This window comes from Solenopsis invicta, chromosome 9 (genome assembly GCF_016802725.1).
Source record: "Solenopsis invicta isolate M01_SB chromosome 9, UNIL_Sinv_3.0, whole genome shotgun sequence".
NCBI lineage: Eukaryota > Metazoa > Arthropoda > Insecta > Hymenoptera > Formicidae > Solenopsis > Solenopsis invicta.
Genome location: NC_052672.1, coordinates 12,113,682 through 12,132,542, shown reverse-complemented (window position 1 = coordinate 12,132,542; position 18,861 = coordinate 12,113,682). Strand labels below are relative to the sequence as shown.

General features: G+C 40.9%; 1 protein-coding gene across 1 annotated transcript in view; it reads right to left on the bottom strand.

Annotated features, from left to right (window-relative positions):
- Nucleotides 1–18,861, bottom strand: part of LOC105198047 (putative polypeptide N-acetylgalactosaminyltransferase 9) — a 197,252-nt gene that overhangs the window by 77,479 nt on the left and 100,912 nt on the right. Inside the window, 1 exon segment of the mRNA XM_026134663.2 lies at nucleotides 9,411–9,523. The gene's annotated coding sequence lies outside the window, so the exon portion shown is untranslated.

Sequence of the window (18,861 nt, the reverse complement as noted above, 5' to 3'; positions counted from 1 at the left end):
TTCAGACTCGTCGAGCAGGTTTCCCTTTGTGAGGCGAACCGTTTCGAATGAATATCGCTTCGCGCTGCGGTAACGGCGTCGAGTACGTTGGCGGGGTTAGAAATAGATTAGAATGTCACATGGCGCACGCACGGCTTATTCGTCGAGTCACGGACCATCAACGAATCGTCGAAATTAGCTTACGCTCGTCGATGTTACGGCGGAATATTAAACTGCGCGCCGTGGGGCGAGCATGAAATCAAAGCGAATAGGGTCGTATTTTACATGGAGGTGCACAAAGTAGAAGCGTGAAGGAGAAGGCGCGGAAAGGAAGACGAGGAAAGGAGAGATGGGGAAGTGACGTTCCTCGTAAGAACAGCTTTAAAAAAAAAAAACCACGGGGTAAATATTCTTGGCGTACCTACATCGCTCGCGCATAGCACCGCTGCATTTTTTTACATTAGCGGCTTCGTCGCGCTTTGTCTCATCCGCGCGCGCGAAGCGAGGAACGTAACCCAGAGGGGAAAAAAAAATGTAACGCGCGCGCGGCGGCAGTCGTGGCATGGCGTGGCAAGCGACGTTACGTCAAGACTTGGACGGTGAATCCCTGACACGGCGTTTATACAAGCGTCTTTCCGCTCTGATACGCGATGAGAGCGCGCGTCCGCGCGACCATTGTTACCCTGACGTTCTGACGAAGGAAGAAAAACGAGAAGAGTGGAGAGAATCTGCCGTTTACATACGTATGTGGAGTGCAGGGCACAGGAGGCGACGCGGGACAGATACCACGGCGTGGAGTACCAGGTACCTTCGGGGGAACACGTCGTAATTCCGCAACGCGCCTGTCAGATCCGCATGACTTAACGTACACAGAAGACGCGACGACGCACGACCTGGATGACTTCATACGAGTCGAGCACCATGGAAAAAGAGAGATCGCAAGATTGCTTGTGTTATCGACGGGTAAGGAAGCGGTAAATCGAGGAAAACGGTAGATATACACGTCAATCGTGTGACACTCGTCGATGCCAGAAACGCCAAAGAAATTTGTTCCCAAAGATTTATTATCCTTATGAGGATTTTTTTTATTTTTTATTTTTTATTTTTTTTACGTATACCATTCGCTCCCATATTCTGCTATCACTGCCTCCTGTTTCTCTATATTCTAATTTCAATTGTATTTAAGACTTTTTATTAATGTGTTACGTTTTACTGCTCGCGTCATGAAAACCGAAAATATTAATAATTTGAAGAAGGACATGCATTGTCCATCAAATTTGAATATGTGGGAAGAACATTCTGAAAAGCTTGCATGAGCGGCTTAAGAACAATGATGCATTTTGTTATTGAAATTTGAAACACTTCACGCTGTCAATAAATCTTGCGCGATAACTTCGCTTTATTTATTTATAATAATAAATTTAATTATGGCTGAGCTGATGTGTATATAAAATGATTTTTTTTGTAATATAAAAAATGCAAGTTAATGAAAAAATTAATCAAAAATTTCTTACATATTTAATATGCAAAATAATTTTAAAGAATAGTAAATTGAATATTAGACTGATACGTGAATAACAGAAATATAAAAAGAAATGCCACTTTTTGATCGAAACGGATCTTGATACTTCATTTCTGCATCAATTAATCTGCAACATTTTCTATAAATTGCATCGCGGGTTATCGGATATGAAATGCAATCGTAAACTGAAGCTAAAAATATTTCCAATTAAATTGCTCGTCAAATTTAATAATGCTACAACTATTTTAAAAAGCTATAAAATATTTATTGTGAAAAATTTAACTTTAAAAGGTTCCTTATTTAATTAGAGCAGCATATCATTAAAACATCGTGATAAAATTTACAAATAAGAAATATGATTTTCTTCCTTATAAATATAGTTTTTAAAACACTTTAAATAAAAATAGATTGAAAAGTAAATAATACTCGTATATAAAGCTCAATAAAGCATCTATTACATTATTTAATGCATATTTAATTTAACTTGTTTGAAACTCAATTTTTGTGACAACTTGATAATAAAGTTTCCTTTTTTGGATGGGATATATTGACAGGCTGTACATAATATCGACAGAGAAGGTAATAATCTTCTACAAACAAAAATCTCATCGAGTTTATATAGCTTAGTTCGTAAAGAAAAGCAGCAGAAAAATCTGACATCGCGCTACAGCCTCGCCGTGCCGTACGTGTTTGCACGAAGGCAAACACAATCAACTTCTAACAGCGTCAGGGTGCGAAACAGCCGGTGCATAGACTCTATAAACGAGATGCTTTAGGTGAATCCACAAAAGGTCGCAAAAATAAGTTCAAAAACAGAGATCTTCGAAGTTAATTTATTAATATTATAATCAATTAAGTTAATTCGCAACGTTAAATTAGACTTACAATATCTTTGTAGTTTATATAAAAAAATAAAATAAAATTTGATAATAAAAAGCTTTAGGGATCAATATCAGTCGCTATAAAAATAAAACTGAAACGACGAACAAAACGGGGTACAAAGCGATCTACATTAATTTTAAGCGGGAGCGAGACAAAAAAGATCTTACGAAGACAATCTGATCTTTGCATATCAAAGATCTCGCAGTTAAAGATAATCTCGGCGTTGCGAGCATCAAATGTAAGGGAGAATAGGTGACAAGAAAAAGGAAAAGGAAAAAATAATAGCAGCCGATGAAACAAACGATTTTTCTGTTGAGAACGACTTACAGTCCGTTAGATACATTGTAGTATTCTGTCGTATCTTAGAGTCTGTGTAACTACATCTGCATGATAGCACGGAAACCATCACAAAATGGAAAAAAAGGAAGGAGGAAGAGAAAGAACGGGAGAGAAAAAAAACAAACGTATAAAATCTTCGGAGAGGTTATCCTTCAGATTACTCTCGTTGTCCTTTCAAAGGAATGCTTTTTTTTTAGATTGCAAAAATCCGCAAAATAATCACAGTAATTTGTGGCTTTTGTTAGCCATATGAACGCGAAATATTGATAGATCTAAATATTTATGGATTTTATATTTACGGAATAATATATTATCACGGATGTCAGACTATTAATTAATCGATATTAAGAATTATTAAGTGATATAAAAGTTTAATTTGAAATATGAATCCAACTCGTATTTAAAAGAGAGAATATTTGATATAAATTCACGTTTAATCATACACGCATCAATAACTTATTCCGCGACGATTGTCTTGGAAAATTGATGAAGCTTCATTCCGACGTTATTTTAATATTAAAGAAACTCTCCGCGGGCGAAGACGATGCTTAAAAAATTAATCGCGTAATTCCTTGGTAAAAAGATGCGGCAAAGAAACGGAAGAAGAAGAAGGCAGCAGTGGGTCTCTCGCCTCTCTCTCTCTCTCTCTCTCGTCACCGCCCCATTTTTCCGCGAGAAAAGCGAGGAAAGGATAAGGGTAATTAATTAATCCGGATGAAGGTACATCCAAGAACTTCCTGTCTCGCTCTACGCTCTTTATTACCCGCGCGAAACAATGGTGGGCGCCGCGCGTGCCCCTGAGGGTCCCGGAAAATACTCGAGCGATTCGCCGCCGCCGCAACGAACGTAGCACACGCGCCGCTCGTCGTGGATTTGCATGAAGTTCGAAAAGTTTTCAAATAAACACGGCGAACACCCCGGCAAGAAAACGGCAGCAGTTAACGGAACTTTTCCATTTCCGCCTCTCGCCGTTCGTCTGCGGAAGCGGAGCTCGCGCCGCGCGACTTCGCCGTTCGCGTAGATCTTGCAAAAACTTGAAACCCCGGGCGGTCTCGTGAGAAACGATTCGCCGCTGGGAAATCCCTTAATTATGGTGTAAGAAGTGCAAGCTGTAAGAGTTAATCTGTCCGCTCGTGTTACGACTCGTGTAACGATGGAGTTATTTCTGCGTCTTTTAATTATCACGCGAGATTGAAGTTAGTGCTTCACAAGCACAACTGAGTGCTTTTCAATTGTTCAAACGCTCCAAATTACATTTTCAGTTTGAGAGAAAATTAGAAACGAGAACGCGCCGTCGATTTGTGTATTATCTTGTAAACTTGCGAAATATTCCATCTTCGTATCTTTTCATTAAAGGCTTCATTAATAATACTGATTTCCATGTCGAACATTTGATTTATCGGCTTGCACGTTCCCGGAATATGTCGGAACGTCGAATTAATTGCATCCATTGTAATTGTACGCATCTGAATCTAATTCTATTCTTCGTGATCGAATCAAATTTTCCATGTATTAATTTCTTTTCATATTGCATTAAGCATACGCGCTAGCAGAAATGTTTGTGAACAATAAAAGTGATCGAATATAGTTCCGAATTAGATGAAAAGTCAAATGTCATTGGCATTCATTAAAAATCTCAAGGCGTGTAATAAATCACAAGTTTTTTTGCTTTGAAAAGGACATATAACAATGTCTTAAAAATGTATAGTCTTTAAAAAGGTTCACGTTTGAAATTTAAAAACGAGAAGAATAATGAATCTCGTAGAAGTTTAACTTGTAAAAAGGTATTTTGTGAACAAAGTTAAAAAAAAAAGAGAAAAGAATGATATAATAAAGTTGGTAACATATTACATCTGTTGTACATACCTTTCTGCGAATAATCTTTTTAATTATAAAATATGAGATGGAAAAAAAAAAAAAAATATCGCGAGAAGTTTTAACGATCTGAAACGGATGTATCTATTCAGAAAGCGTCGAAATTGGTGAGATCACAATACACGTAGGATCGCAGTGCCCTCAACAACGATAGAGATGCTCCATAGAAAATTTCAATCTTATCGTCGACCGTGAGAACATTCCTCATATTCTTTTACTGTCACGCACGTTTCCCTTTGGGAAGAGATATTGCTTACGATTCTCCTACGTAAGCGTCGTATGCGATAGTAATGACACATCCGTGGAATAAAAATAACGGTGAAGAATATTTCACCATATTTTGTTTACTTTATATACCATTTGTGCTACGTTTATTTAATACATCTTCATCAATTCAAATTCAACGACGCTTAATCGCCTCTTTATCTTTTATTTGAGAAAATTGGAAAAAATAAACGAATTTATTTAACGTAACTAATTACACTGTTAAACAAATTTGAAGTTTTTTTAACTCAGAAACCAGATATAAAGCAATTTGCATAGATTTCTTGTGAAAGCAAATTCGGTCGTGCTATTTTTAGAACTTAAAGTCTCATTTTTTCAGAAACGTTACGTCGCACGTATAAAATAATTTCATTAATAGATTTGCATTCAAGGACAAAAGTTTTACACAAGAATCATTTGTGTATCTGGTTTGCGATCTAAAATCCATGTCGGACAGTGTTATTTATGCGAATATTGAATACAGAGATAGCTCAGTGCTTCATTTAAATTGGCGACTGCAAACATATTCCCCTTTGTATTCAAATGTACGATCGCATCGATCGATTGTTATCGGCCGGTCCAGCGCACAAATAATTAAGACTGCGACACCCACGCGCATTCCAAGCTTTCTTTCGTGCGGCTCACCCACGCCGATAACCCACACGCGACGCGCTACTTCGCCGAGGATCATGCATAAACGTTTACCGAATTACGACAGCATCCAATCAGAACTCCTCCGTAACGGATGCGGCGAACTGAAGCCCCAACCCAAATCGATCCCTCCCGCAAGTTTCTCCAAGGCCGTCAACTCCCGTTGAAACTTTCGTAGTCAGGGAGCTTCTCCGCGAGAGGATTCCTCTCCTCGGTAAGGACGCCCTTTCAACAGGTACTTGTCGCCTTTTTGCGTGCGAGATCGTCTCGCGGATTACGACGGAATCGTGCCGCGCGACGATATTGACGAGGTAAAATGCTGTTGGATTGATTCTCTGTGTCGTTACTGCACGACTGGTGCTACAAGCACCTCGATAATCGCGCACTATACGTCGAAGACGCGATTTTATCTGCGATTTGCATGCGACACGTGAATAGACAGAAAGCCCGTCGCGACGATTGAAATGTGTGGCATGAAAATACGAATGTATCATCGCCCGAAAGTTTTATGAGAAAGTTAACTTATTTACCGCGTGATAAATATGATTAATCGCCAACGTCGTAACTGACACGTCTAATTAAGAAATGTAGAATTACTGTTTAATTCTCACCCCGTCGTTCTTACTCTCTGTGCGCGCCGCTGATAATAAAATGCACCGCGAAGTAGTAGCAAGTATGTACATTCGCGGAAGGAACCGTGAGTCTCTATCTTCGCCCAGGCACAAAATTTATAAAGTTCTCGCGAAGGCGAGCCGAAATTTCGCGGTGGCGGGCGTACGCATTAACGTCTGTGAATGAGTTATCACCGTGAATAACGTTGTACCGAGTTCACCAAGTATTACTTCCATACCTACGTACGTACGTACGTCGTCTCTCGTATCTCGCGCTTCGTATTCCGTAAGATATAATGACATTATTACGAGCACCCGAGGGGATAGCCCGCGCACTCATACGTAAGGGTTACAGTCGAACACGCGACGCGAGCTATTCCCGCGCGAATTCCCGCACGCGGGTTTTCGCACGGCGCGGCGCGCGAGAAACAATCCCGTGCAAGTGCAACGTTTTCCCCTTACGCGATAGAGTCCGCGCTGTACGCGCGTTACTTGGTACTCGCGTCGCGGTACGTCGCGCACACGCGGAATAGAGAGGAATTTCCGGATTGTTGTTTGACATTCTAACGGGACGTACGCGCGGGGGAGTATTTAATTAAACCGACGGTCAGAAATAAAGCGAGGAGAAGCGACTGCCGGCTCGGCCGCACGCTCCGTTTCTGACCGACGCGGCGACGTACTGACCGTGTCGTGTCACTTTAACGTTTTGCACCGGGGAGAATATACGTCCGTTTGCATTACACTCCGCGGTAATGCCTCGAATGTACGTATCCCTACGCCGATATTCATACAGACGCTTAACACATACACGCACACGCACGCACGCGCACGCACGCACGCACGCACGCACGCACGCACACACACACACACACACACACACACACACACACACACACACACACACACACAACACACAACACACGGCCTTTCCCCTCTCCCTTGTCATACGCGCGTAAAACGTCGCGTCTGAAATTAATGCACCGAACGCAAATTGTCGTGTTTTCGAGGTCGCTGTCGGTGCAGCGGCGATCGAGATAGATATACGTTGCGATGACGACATTGATTATCTCACCGATAGGTTCAATCATTCTTAATGGCCGCGTGTGGAGATTGCGGATGCATAACGCTAATAGATACGTGTGCGTGACGAGCAATGACGGCGTAGGTGCGAGGGTGCTCGCGATTAGTTTTGAAAATTTGATGATTTAATCTTTCACGGTTAGAAGAAAATAATGAATGTTCCCTGGAGAGAGTTGCACGGGCACGCAGGCCGATGCACGTACCCCGGTTGCGTGCACGTCGATGCAAAATTGCAGTCATATGGCAAAGATTTATGTATACGTGATTCTGAATTAGCAAAGTGCGTAGGTTTATCCATGTATGTACTTATATAGGTGCTACACTTAACGTGCTCGAGCGCTAGAATGTAAACAGTATATAAACATTGTGTAAACTTTCACGAGACAAATATGCCTTTTACGAAATAAAACGGCTCGTAAACATAAACAAATCGCGATTCTCTTACATCTCGCGAGGGAGGTTTGCGATATGCAGGTGGAGAGATCGAAAAATTAAAAATTCTTTTACGTTTTTCTTAGCAGTTTTTTTCTTTTCATTTTTATAGTTATTATAAGCAGATAAAAAATTTTTATCTTTCAAAGGATGTGCAAGATGCTGCTTTACGTGCCTCGATCTTGAAAGAATTTAAAATGAAAAGAAGATAATAATATATCGTATTAAGTTATGATAAAATTTACTTCTTCGGTAGATTTCCCTCGATCAATCCGCTTTAATATAATAAATATACTTACAATAAAAATAAAGGCAGTTTATATTTGTCGGTGATTGGAAACGAACAGCCAATAAGTGCGATACGTAAATATTAGGTATATCGCCTACGTTTAAAGGCTACCGGTAGCAATTACTATGCTGTGTCGAGGTACGATCGACCCATGCGTTTCCGCTGGATTAATTGCCCCTAAACGGGGCCAGACTGTGGCGATAGGGGCGCAGAGAGAGAAAGAGAGAGAGAATGAGAGAAAGCGAGAGGAGGGGAAGGGATCGTGCTCGCGGGGTGAGCGAGCTCGGGAGCGCGATTAAATCACGCTCGTTAAATCGAAGCGGACGGGTGCGGGTGCCGCAAAAATTGGTGGCTCGTTTATTCCGGCCGGCTCTAAAATCGGCACTATATGACGTCGACGAGCGATGAAAAATTAATGAGCCCACCGGTTGCCACAGTCGGTCGACGAAAAAGAGGGCGGCGCGAGAACGGTGTGAGAACGGAGAATGGCGGATATATCTGCGGAGCGATAACAGTTTTCCGTCCGAGTACTCTGCGTATCGGACTTTTTCCTTCCTTTTTTTTACGCGTCTGACCACGACGGAATTAAAAGCACCGAATGCGACCGCCGCCAGCCGCCGCGATCGGAAGCGAGTTAAATCCGATTGTCTGCGACATTCGTATTAAAATTAATCGACCCCATAAAAGTTGCATACGCGACGCGAGTGCTCGCTTGCCCGATCCCGATCCCGATCCCAATCATATTAATTATGAATTTTAACGAAAGAGAACGAATCCTCTTTCTTGCACAATAACTTCATACTTAAACAGTATTATAATTTCAACTCTCTTCTCTGGTCGTGTTCAGAAATATCTGATTCATACGGTCGATTACACTCCGAATTCCGTTATACCGTCCCGAGGAGCTTCCTATTCATTCTCCGGCAAATTTCTATTTTTTTCTCCTTGCTTCCGCCGTTGGCGGAACAAGTGAATAACTTTCGACTCGATTCCCGATGAAGTGGCGAGCTCGATATCAAATTGGCGGACTTGGTCGTGGGATTCGTCCGATAGAAAATTTTTAATGAAAGTCACCAGAGGGGGAAGGAGACGCGAAAGTTACGGAGAAGCCAACGAAGCGAGAAGAGTCCCCGGTAATCTCCGACATCTTGTTTCAGCGTGGTGTAAGAAAAGGCGAAGGGGACCAACCGCCGCGTCGCGTCGGGCCGGCGAGCGTCCGCATCGTGCCGCGACCTCCTCGTTCAATTAAAGCGTCACCGCGTCCGCGGAAAACTTTTATATGAATGGTTTTCATTACGTCGCGGACTTATTAAGGGCGTCTTCACGCGGGCATTAATATCCCCGTCGCAACGAGTTTTGTTATCAAGCGCGACCATTCAACCCGCCGCCGCCGCCGCCGGTGCACCGGCAAACACGGTACTATTTTAGCATCGGCGAGCTCGAGAGGACTGAAATCCGTGAAACTACGAGAGTCTTATCTACGTACCGCTTCGTCGCTCCTTCGTGGCTTCCTTCCACTGGTGAGTTTCTTGTTTTTGGATACAGCGAGAGCTCGGTAAATGCCAACTGTGCGCGAGTGCGCTAGTCAATTATAGCGATCTGAAAAAAGAGAAATATTCGCGATTTTTACTACGCTCATAACGAAATAAACCATCATCGTCGATATAATAATTTTTGTTTCGAATAAGAGGCGGAAGTAACTCGTTTTGGTGCGTGCGGATATTAAAGGACTAGCAACAATGGCCGGTAATTCGCTATTCGCAGTCACGCCGCAGAAATGTATTCTTGCGTGATGATATATGCATCACGCGCGTAATCGTACGGTCGGTTACACGAGCACATCGCCATACGTTCGACTAACCCGGTGATAAAACAAATCGTGACAAATTGCCAGCGAGATGTGGCAGTTCTGCGCCACGCAATTGCACTGGCGACGACGATTTCTCCCGGAGTTAAAGAACGGAAAAAAAAACACCAGCGAGGAAAGCGTGCGCACAGTTCCATCGTAAATAAACTCTTTTTACTGCGTTTATTAACATTATCGTTCCCTGAATAATACATGTGTAAATTATGCATTCGAGATAAATGTTTCTAGTTTAAAAGTAAGTGCGTTCCGCACACGAGGCGCGCGCTTTAAATAACCACGATTACAACGGTGATACGGCAATCCGCAACGCGAAAAGAACGTCACGCGCAGGAAGACAGACGGTGCCGGAATTATGCCTGCGCGAAAGTAATTTCTGCGGCGGGTGTCTTCCTGATTTCGCAGAGTGCACACAGCCTCCGCGGACTTTCCGGTCGTAATGAAAAATTGCGCTTGCGCATGTTCCATCTCTTAAGTACGTTCAAGAAGCTGATTCCCGAGCACCAACACCGGCGCTCGCAATGTGCGTGTGCCGCCATAGTTTCCTAGCCAGACCACTGCAATTTCGCATTGCTAGAACAGAGAGAGAGAGAGAGAGAAGAGAGCTTAAGAACGGGGAAGAGAGAGGATGTGAAAGATAAGACAAATGGAGATGACAGGAAAGAAGCGCGCGCTCTCCGCGCGCAGAAAAGGATAAAAATCGTAAAGACAGTAGTACAGACGTACAAAAAGTGCGTAATGTTCTCAATGCTGCGCCATACGAGGTGAAAATACATAAGATACACAAACACATTCCTCCTCTCCTAAGATCCCAACGAAGTTAGAAGCAAACCTTTAGTAACAAGGAATTGGACAGCGTAGAACACTGAATGCGGTCGAGCTCTGCACTAAGTAACTGGTGGTAATGAGCGAGTGGTTGCTGATAAGTACTCCCCGAGTACAGAAGTAACGAATATTGTGTTCTTTGTCGTTCGACTTCCTTCCCGCGGTACTCGAGTACAAAACAGGATAAGTAGCCTTGTGCCAACTCTCTGCTTTCTCGGAGACGTTTCTACAGTTAATTACGCAGTGTCATTGCACGTGTAGAAACGATACAAAACCGATATAAAAAACGCGAAGGGATTTCGGTAAATTAAATATTGATATTTTGGCGCGAATGATAAACTCCTGAGAATTGGAATCCTTTAATTCATTATAAAAACTGACCCACATAATAGTTAAACAAAAAAAACTATAATGTAATTTCCATGAAAATACATAGAGTCTTAATCGTTGCTTTCGCCGTAGAAATCATATATGAGGTTTAACGGTAGTTAACTTTCTGCTAATTAGAGTTTGAATATTCCGGACGACCTTCATTTGCGGGAATGCGAGTAAGAAAATGTACGTGCCCAACCCGAGATAAACTCACTAGTCTTGAAAATTTATTTGCTGGATTTGTAGAATAAATGACATCAATCTTTTTCCATAATGTACTCTTGCAATTTTATTTGCGTCCCCCGGAAAAACGGTGCACACGGCAACTTCCGGGATAGTTATAGAATTGCAATGCTTCGTCGTCGTTTCTCTGCTGGAATTCTCATTAACTCTTAATTTACGCAAATGTCGTCTGGACGAGACGGCTGTATAAGCTTTTTAAAAATGGCGAAATTGGAAAAATAAGCAGTTCGTATCTTATCCGCACGTGCAATCCCACATGCCTCTTATTACGCGTCCTCATTTCCCACCGCTTTCTGCGCGCCGGCACGAGCTCGCAACGCGCAAATTCGTGCCGCAATTTCGCCGTAATTTAATTTAACGCGGCATCGTCCGAGCAAACTTTCTCGCTTCCTAAATCCCGTAGGAGCTCGCTGTCGGGCACAAGCGGATGGATTTTTATCGCCCTCCCCCAACGTGCCACTGCTCTCTCCTTCTTTCCCTCTTTTTCTTCATTTGCTTCTCTCTTTCTCTCTCTCTCTCTCTCTCTCTCTCTCTCATTCTAATTTACAAACTGATTTTTGATGGAATTGTGAAATTGGAGTTGGACGAAACGTACGAAGGAAGAGGGGGATGATTGCACAAGGCGGAAGCTTCATTTCGGATTTCGGAGCAAACATATTTGCCGGATTCAATTAGAGTATAAACTATTTCCTCTCTCTCTACGTTGAAACCTCAATATAAATTCTAGCCCGTTATGCAGTAATCCCGGATTATTATCATCATTATTATCCGATGAATAAATTATTACACTACTATTTCATCCTACACATCTAATTTATTCACTCATTTAATTTCCCCTAAAATGCCGTACAGAGAATTACGAAAAACAATTTTTAAATCATATTTTTGCGGTCACTCTTGACATTCAACGTTATTTTCATTTCCATTTTTATAAATATATATATTGCGCTGCCTCGGTGAATCGTAACGGATTTGTATTGGGATATACGTGTGTGTATACATGTATGTGTGCGGAACTCTCTCAGCTGCATTCGCACGATCCTAGTAATTTGTCGCAGCGGTGCATTCATCGCTGCGGATCGAAAGGATTAAAAGTATCTATGGATACACGGGCCGGATCGAGTTGCAAAAGCAGTTTGTGTTAATAGCGTGCGATCTTTTCTGTCATCATCGGTAAGCTGCGATCGATAAATCATACATCGCGCAACAGCAGCGGAGCGCAGCAACATCTGTTTGTAGAACCACCTTGTTAAAAGCATCGAGTTTATGCTCATTGTTTCTAGGTTGCATGGTATTCGCAAACGGTACGGGGCAAACGAAAAACTTGATAATGAAGATAATATATATATATAGCTTATCTAACGAAATTATGGATTTAATGATTGTTAGATATTATTAGATATTATATTATTAGATTTATTTTCAAAAATATCGATTATCGGCTATTGTAATACCTAACTGTAACGTGAGAAACATGAACTGGATATATACCATTTACCGAGATTATTATATTATCGAGAATTGAATTGAATTAATTATTAAGGTGAAGTCATATTTTCATCCTATTTAACGATCTTTCTGCATGACTTGAATAATGTAAACTATAAAAATATAAAATATGTATCAGATGCATTTGAACACTGTTTATTTCTCGATAACTTTTATGGTAATTAAAATAATCCTAAGAAATAAATGTAATTGTAACACGCCTTTTTCTAAAGAAACATTCGAAGTTTTTTTTTCGTTTTATCAATGCATTTATTATTAATAGTTAAACAGGCTCATATTTGGATGTATTTATAAAACGGATTCGTTTCGTGTCATATTGGAAATACCGTGTCTTGTCTCTTCCATGTGATCGCACTAAAGGTATTCGCGTCGCGCGATTTTATGGATGGTACAACGGAAGCGCATGAAAGCACGATGAATACGTTCGATGTGCATCGAGAAAATGCATGCGCGGAGTGGCAGGACAAAACAAAGTGATGAAATCAAATCCTTTTTACAATTTCCTGTGATTTTTTTACACATTTTCAAAGATTGATAAATGTTTTCCGAACGATAGGTTGTACAGAGATGATTTCAGAGATGAAGCAATCGATATCGAAGATATTATCATTGCACGTATTTCATTCTTTTATAATTTCTTGAAAAAAAAAAACTACGTTTTTCAAACAACATCTCACGTTGTATCAAAATATTCTTCTCGATTCATGTAAAATTCAACGCAATAAATTTACATCGTATTTTAAATTGTCAACGTCAAGTGATTTAATGACTAATTGTTGAGCAAACTCTCCTCGATGTTGTGCTTCCTCGAAACTCGCGCAAGCGCCTCGCAAGTTCCCCAGTGTAGAATTACGTCAACGGAATTAACATTCGTTCGATAGACGACAATTTGTCTTTGCGCCATTAAAATTCTTCGAGGAGTTCCCAGGAGAGTTCCCGGAGCTGAAACATCCTCGAACAACTCGGTTGGAGTATAGTCGAGTCCTCGAAATGTCGCAAAAAGTTGGCCGATGTTAATGGGTCGGTACGATTACGTGAACCGCAAAGCAGCATGACGAGAGCCGCGCGACGAGAGAGGCAAAGAACAAAGTACCGTTATTCCTTGCGCCAAGATGCGGCAGCGATACTCCCGGCTCCTGGAGCATCATGCCACCGTGGACGAAGTTCTCGCCGTTGAATTATGCATGATTTCCTGCCCTCGGCCGTCGCTGTAGCCGCTAACCATCCGCGTCACCGCCACTTTCGCCGCGCCTTATTTAATAATCGCGACGGGATCCTCTCTCTAGTACTAGAAAGGCGAGACGTTGTTGTGGGTGAGAAGTTTACGTGAGCCGAGTCGCATATCCGAATATTATCTGCCGGCAAGATCCAAATTGTACAATTGAAAGAATACGGAAGAAGATGAAGAATTCGCGTTTTATAACTTGCTGTTATTTAATCATTCTTCGAATCGCGCACGAACCAAATACTTTTATTATCTTTTGCTTTCACATACTCACATCATCAAAATATATAGTTTTTTTTTTTTTTTTTTTAAATTTAAATATGATTAACGTTTAAGATTTTTCGATTCCACGTGCTGCACTTTGACAAAATGATTAGTTTCGATCCTCGTTTAACACTTTCTGCAGTCGAGTATAGATTGCGATGACACGAGGGTAAAAAAAATCATCAATGTAAATTTGTTCGTACAAACTTGTAAAATATTGTTATGGCAAGTGTCGCGTTGGAAACTAAGCTGAGACAGAGTTTTCCGGATCTGGACCGGTGAATACAACGAGCGTTCCAAGCACGAATATACTCCGAAGCACCGTAATCAGCCGCCGGGGTGCAAGCTCCGTTGATGCTTGAAACTTAATCCTCTGCGTCGTTATAAGATAACGGCACTCAGCATCGCGTAAACTTCATTGTTCTCGGGATAAGCGCTTGACATAACATCGCCGTTACATCGTCGCGTCGTTTCGAGACGATTGCATCTCCCTTAAATAACATCGATGTCGCGCTGATTCGATATCCGATAAATTCATTTACTACAAGTGTGAACTGATTAATAGAGCTCTTAAAGACACGCGTTCTTTCCTCGCGACGCGAAGGAAAACGAAATTGTTCGCGAAATGATCAATTGGACTAAACCAGAAGTCGTTTATCTTTCTAACACATTTGTCTCAGATTTATGCAAATCCGATAATTTATACAACTTTTTTTTATTGAAGAATTTCTACTGGAGATAAATCAATTTAAGGAAAAAAAAGGGTGAAGCATTTTGAAGGAATGTAAAAGATAGTATTTTTAATATTTGATATTGTATTAAATTGCGCCTTTTGGCAATTGTTTACTTAATTATTTTAATAATAATAATTTTACCAACCGCATTCAACGTTTTATTACTACTTCAAATAACGGAAAAGTCTTGTAAAGCAAAGACGCTGCAAGAATTCAAAACAACTGAACTGGAATATAAGATAAGAACGCGCGCAGTGGAAAATGCTCTTCGAAGCAGAGAGAAATACAATGTACATGGTGAACGGGGTATTCTGAAAATCTAGCAAAAATACGAGAAATCATAGACGATGATTTATGATAGCGTTTCTCTAATGATTTGTCGAATGACTAATGCTTAGTAAACTTCACTAAAACTAATAAACGTATGATGAATTTCATGTCATATTTATAAGTTTGTATGAAATATAGTATTTTCAATAATATTATATTTATATATTTGAAAAAATTACCTATGTTAACATAAATTTTTTTAAATAATAACTATTACGCATTTATTCATAATTCAACTAAATTTTATGACCTAATCGGAGGAGAGAGATTACAAGATTACTTTTCATGCAATTGGAAATTATTAAAAAGTATCGAATCCTTCAAACAATGTTTGAACCTACGTTTGTTACGTATGTACAAAAGCTGAAAGGCGCGTTTGGGCCTTTCAAAACATCTTTCGTGCATCATTTAAATTCATACAAAATATCCACGAAAGGGCAAAAATGTAAAACTTAGTTTTTCTCAGAAAAATTGGTTCCCCGCGACAAGGGTGCAATCGTCCCTCGAAGCCAGTACCGTTAAGAAGCAGTAGAAATTCTCTACGGTGACATCAACGTCCGTTGTTATGCTAAAATTAGGAGTCGAGGTGTAGGGCTTGGATGGGGAAAAAAGAACCAATTGTGCTTCCTATGAATAAAGGGATGAGAGTCGCGGGCGGTCCCTTGGGGAAAATAAAATTTATATCGACGAAAATTTACTTCTCACCTACCCCTCACTTCTCTGTCGCTATTTCACCGTGTGCAGTAGCATAATTTTTCTTACATTATACGGAAGAAAGCGTACGAGAAGTTGAAAAAAAAAAATTTATAACAAACTAGTCAAAGGGACTTTATTTTTTAATTTAAATTTCAATCAAAAGTTTGCTAATCATTCATGTTTCTCGCAGTTAGAAGTGGAATGACTTTACATGACTTCACAACTCTGCTTTGTCGAATGTTCTATTAGCCTGAATATGTTCTGTAAAAAAAAAAAAAAACCGCAGAAACATGATTGAATTTCTAGTCAACGTTGGTGGAGGAGCGAAAAGAAAGTCGCGTTACCGAAGAAAACGGGAAAGAGACAGAAGAACAGAAACCACGATTCCGCCAGCGTCGTAATGACTCGTATCCCGTTATCTTCGCGCGCACGCACGCACGCGGTGCATACAAGCCGCGAGCCAAACCAAACGTGAAGTTTTCGCAATAAGCCCGAGAATCACGCACGGTAGACACGGCGCGTATATCCGCGCGTTTTTTCAACGCATCTATTTGTCCGAAAAAAATCCGCTTGGAGTTTGCGCATCGCGAGATATAAAATGTACTCTTCGGATTTACGATGAAGAATAAAAATAAAAAAAAGGGGAGACAGACAGATAGATAGAGAAAGAGAGAGAGAGAGAGAAAGAGAGAGAGAGACCCGGAGCATGAAGGTACATACGTGCGTGCCGTCACAGCGCACATGTATATATGGATCAGAGAAAACGGTCGTTTTTGTCAGAGTGGGTAAAAAACATTTCCCAGTTCGCGTAGGAGATGCGCTGGAGGCAGAAACAATTTTCGATTCGACGCATGCGAAAATTCATATCGCGTTGAAAGAGGGAACGCCAGGTAACGGGAGAAAGGGAGAAAGAGATAGAGAAAGACTCGCGCGGAATGGCGAATCGACGTGTTTGCAAATGTTCGACGCGTGGCCGCGACGCCGTGATGGAAGAGAAAAATTGCCTATTTCAACGTCCTGCATTTTCCCAGGCGCACTACACGCCCGGTAATCTAGATTGTGGCTTGCATGTCGACGAAATATTCCCAGTGCGTGTACGATGACCGCGACTATCTCCACCCTTCTCTCTCGGATTTTGCGAGAGCGCGGGCAACGGGACGTGACCGTTTGGCGGGATACTTTTTGCCCCCGCTGTTTCCTTGACCGTTTTATAAAACGGTGGCTTTCAGCGGCGGATTTATGACAAATTTCTGGACTACTCGGTAATTTTAATCCACGCGAGATCTGCTCGGTAAAAAATATTTGCGAGAAATATTAATGCGGATTTCGCCTCGCGTGTTATTCCGCCTCGCCGGCCGGAATCATTTATATGCATTTCGATGTAACTATTACTCAATGCGCCTTTCACGCATTCATTGATTTCGGAATCCAGTGTTATCGCACAATAGAGAAAGTCTAAAATAGACCTCTCGTCAAACTCGTTCGCAATCATTTATCTTTTGTTCGCGAAAGAAAAATTACTTTCGAACGAAACTCTTCAGCGTGCAACCTTTGGATGTGTAATTTAATTTATCTCCAAACGACATAACGTCCAGTGATGTAACGTCGTTACGCCTATAAACGTTATAGGCCACAAAATTCGCGAGGGCCGAACCGACCGGTAGATGTATTTGTTGCAGCGCTCGACACAACGGGCGGTTTTTATCGGCGTGCATCTTCTTCCGTGTCGCACGCACGGAGGAAAAGGGTTACGATTGCAATATAGCTGAGCTGAACAGGGGAGAACGGATCGGTTGCTTAGAAAGTCGGTGAAGTATTAGCGTGCTCGTGTCACGCGAAGAATAAGCGCCGACTATTTGTACACCGTTTAAGAGACTCCCGTGTATAGTCTAGAAAATGCAATGAGGATAGAGATCAAAATATCGCAATATTTATAACGCTGCTCATGTTAATGCGTCCCTAGTGACGTTAATTTGATCATCGATATAACTGTATTTATTGAATTTCAGTCCAATATTTACTCTTATGACTGCTTATAAACGACAAAGTTTTAAAATAAACTTAATCGAGCTTTTACACGCTATTGCTCATACTCATAAAACATGTTTAACAACTACAGTATCAATATATCCATGTTCTAAAGCTTTTTATTTCGGATAGCTGTCCTTTTAAATTTAATTACTTTTGTAAAAGTTTTGTCATATATGAAACGATTGAAAAATTTAGTTGTTTTAAACTGATTTAGAACTATGTAGAAAAAATTTAAGGTTGTTTTTCCTACATGGTTCTAAATCCGTCACCGATAATAAAGCTTATGTAATCTACATAAGCTTATATATGCTTCAGTCAAAAAAAGAATTGTCTAAAATTTTCTTATTTATTTGCATTCTCATGTTGGAAAGTTTATTTCAATTTTATTTTTAAGTTTCTCGCGAAAATAATTACTTCAACACAATTTTCATCCAGCGCCTATCTGTTCCAGTTGATAGCAATTAAAGCACGCACCCCCTCTTGCGTGTAAACATGTCATGCTCCTTATCACCAGCGGAGGCTTCGTTGATACACGCGGTATCTAACAACCTATCAAATCTGATAAATAAAATATTCATGCTCTTGTATGTAAATGTGTGTGTGTGTGTGTGTGTGCCAGGAAATCTCGTGTTTCTTATCGTTAACGAGCGTGTTGTCGAGCACCCTTATGGTTATCCATAAACAAAAAATAATTTCATCATTTCGCGACATCTTGAAGAGTAATAAGAGAGGGGAAAGAAAATGCAAGTGAAGAGAATGCTCGTTATTAAAGAGAGAAGTCATATTGGACGTGTTTGTGCGACGTTACCCGTCGTAAGATAAGGAGATGAAGAATTCCCGGGAA